Genomic DNA, 3,345 nt, shown 5'->3' with positions numbered 1-3,345 from the left:
AGCCGCACGACCGGCTGCTCGCCAACCGGCTCCGCCGGGTTGCTGCCAGCCGGCCCAGTGGGTGTTTCCCTCGCGCTCAACGTTTTGAAGAACCCAAGTCCTGCGCGCTCCTCTCGAAGTACCGAACTCCTTGTCACGGACCAGAGCCTCGGCTGCCTGACTCGCGGGGGGGGGGGGGGGTTTGAGAAAGGAAAAGCGCAAGAAATCGGTCCAAAAAACGAAAAGCAAGAGTAGAAACATTCACGACATATACACATAAATATTTAAAGGTCCACGGCCCGAGTTCATTACACCCAGAACCCCTAGTGGGTGGGTGGATGTGCTACCTAAGAAATCCTACTAAGATATCTCAGGCATCTCCAGCGCCGAGTCGCAACATCAATGGCTCTCCCCTGGTGGCCTCCGGGTCCAGTGAGGCACAAGTATCCTCCTCGGCACCCCCGTCGCGGTAGACGCCCGTCTCCTCGGAGCTCCCCTCTGGATCATGAAGAAGCAGGCCATAGTCGTTACCGCCCACAACCCCGCCGTCCTCCGCCCGCTCAGGGTGGAACTCGTCATGGAAGGCAAACTCCGCGATGTAGCTGGCCAGGGAGGCAATCCGGCTAGCTTGCTCCTGCAACAGCTGCTCCGAGCCGGCCCGCTAACCCATCAGTGCGTCCAGCTGCAGGTCCGGATGCCAAGACAGCGTGAACTGGAGCGCCATCTCGACACCGGCATGAGCAGAGGAGACGCGCCACTCGTGAAGCCGGTCCAGTCCCATCTCCAGCCAACGCGCCAGGCGTGTGAAGATGTTCGGCTCGACGGAGCCCGGCCAAAGGGCCATTGTCATCGTGGTGCCAGCCAGGGATAGCCGCCCCATCTGCTCCCCCAGGACCCACAGGCGGGCCTCGGTGGCGGTTATGATTTCCGGGAAGGTGCACGCCACCTGCGGGTCTGTCCTGGATCTGACGACTCCCGTCGGGTCGCACTGAAAGCAGACGGCTTCCTCCGCCAGCCGATGCGTCTCCAGGAAGGCTCCTGCCAGAAAATCGAAGCATATTAGGGAAAAGACAACAAGGACGAAAGGCCGGATCCTGACCCGGGAAAACGCAAGAAAAGCACTTACTGGAGAAGGACTCTTCCAGGTGCTGTGATACGTCTCCAGCGTATCTATAATTTTTGATTGCTCCATGCTACTTTATCTACTGTTTTAGGAAATATTGGGCTTTATTACCCACTTTTATATTATTTTTGGTACTAACCTATTAACCGGAGGCCGAGCCCAGATTTGCTGTTTTATGCCTATTTTAGTGTTTCGAGGAAAAGGAATATCAGACGGAGTCAAAACGGAACGAAATCAACTGGAGAAGTTAATTTTGGAAGGAAACCAACCAGATGGGCTTGGAGTGCATGTCAGGGGAGTCCCGGGCTGCCCACGAGGGTGGGGGGCGCGCCCCCTACCTCGTGAGCAGCCCGGAGGTCCACCGACGTACCCCCTGCACCCATATATACCTACGTACCCTAAAAACTTCCAGAACAGAAGATAAATTAGGAGTTCCGCCGCCGCAAGCCTCTGTAGCCACCAAAAACCAATCGGGACCCTGTTCCGGCACCCTGCCGAAGGGGGATCCCATCACCGGAGGCCATCTTCATCATCCTGACGCTATCCATGACGAGGAGGGAGTAGTTCACCCTCGGGGCTGAGGGTATGTACCAGTAGCTATGTGTTTGATCTCTCTCTCTCTCTCGTGTTCTCTCTCGTGTTCCCTCTATGGCACGATCTTGATGTATCCCGACCTCTGCTATTGTAGTTGGATCTTATGATGTTTCTCCCCCTCTACTCTCTTGTGATGAATTGAGTTTCCCCTTTTGAAGTTATCTTATCCGATTGAGTCTTTTATGAACACTTGATGTATGTCTTGCGTGGGATAACCGTGGTGACAATGGGTTATTCTATTGATCCACTTGATGTATGTTTTGGTGATCAACTTGCAGGTTTCGTGACACTTGGGAACCTATGCATAGGGGTTGGCACACGTTCTTGACTTTCCGGTAGTAGCTTTGGGGCACTCTTTGAAGTACTTTTATGTTGGTTGGATGAATCTGAGATTGTGTGATGCATATCGTATAATCATGCCCACGGATACTTGAGGTGACAATGGAGTATCTAGGTGACATTAGGGTTTTGGTTGATTTGTATCTTAAGGTGTTATTCTAGTACGAACTCTTTTATAGATTGATCCGAGAGAATAACTTTGAGGTGGTTTCATACCCTACCATAATCTCTATGTTTATTCTCCGCTATTAGTGGCTTTGGAGTGACTCTTTGTTGCATGTTGAGGGCTTGTTATATGATCTATCTATGTTATTATTGTTGAGAGAACTTGCACTAGTGAAAGTATGAACCCTAGGCCTTGTTTCCTACCATTGCAATACCGTTTACGCTCACTTTTACCGCTCGCTACCTTGATGTTTTTATTATTTCATATTATAAAAACCTATATCTACCATCTATTTTGCACTTGTATCTTCATCTCTTCGCCGAACTAGTGCACCTATACAATTTACCATTGTATTGGGTGTGTTGGGGACACAAGAGAGTTTTTGTTATTTGGTTGCAGGGTTGTTTGAGAGAGACCATCTTCATCCTACGCCTCCTACGGATTGATAAACCTTAGGTCATCCACTTGAGGGAAATTTGCTACTGTCCTACAAACCTGTGCACTTGCAGGCCCAACAACGTCTACAAGAAGAAGGTTGTGTAGTAGACATCATGCTGTAATTCGAGCAACGTACCACGCCGCTCCCGATCAATGGTGCGGTCGCGCTCCTGGAGCGCCTTCTCCAGGTCGGCCGCCTTGGCAAGGGCCGCCTTCAACTCGGTGTCCTTGTCATCGACCACCTTCTCGGCTGCCTCGCGATGACGGGACTCATCCTGACGGGCCCCCTCAGTAGTGGCAGCCTGCTCCCGCAGGCGCTCCACCTCTGCCTGGAGCCGGCCCTTGTCATCGGCCAGCCTGTCGCGCTGCTGGTCCGCCTCGACCAGGGCCTGCTGCGCCTCCACCACCTTGGCGGCCTCCGCCTTAAGGAGCTCCACCTCGGCCTCGAGGCGGCTTTTATGACCCACCAGCTGCTCCCGCAGCTGGTTGCCCTCGTCAAGCGATGCTACGTCTTGACCTTGCGTTGGTTTTCCTTGAAGAGGAAAGGGTGATGCAGCAATAGTAGCGTAAGTATTTCCCTCAGTTTTTGAGAACCAAGGTATCAATCCAGTAGGAGGCTCCCCAAAAGTCCCACGCACCTACACAAACAAACAAAGAACTAGCAACCAACGCAATAAAGGGGTTGTCAATCCCTTCACAACCACTT

This window comes from Triticum aestivum, chromosome 5B (assembly GCF_018294505.1).
Source record: "Triticum aestivum cultivar Chinese Spring chromosome 5B, IWGSC CS RefSeq v2.1, whole genome shotgun sequence".
NCBI lineage: Eukaryota > Viridiplantae > Streptophyta > Magnoliopsida > Poales > Poaceae > Triticum > Triticum aestivum.
Note: the sequence above shows the minus strand (reverse complement) of the source record.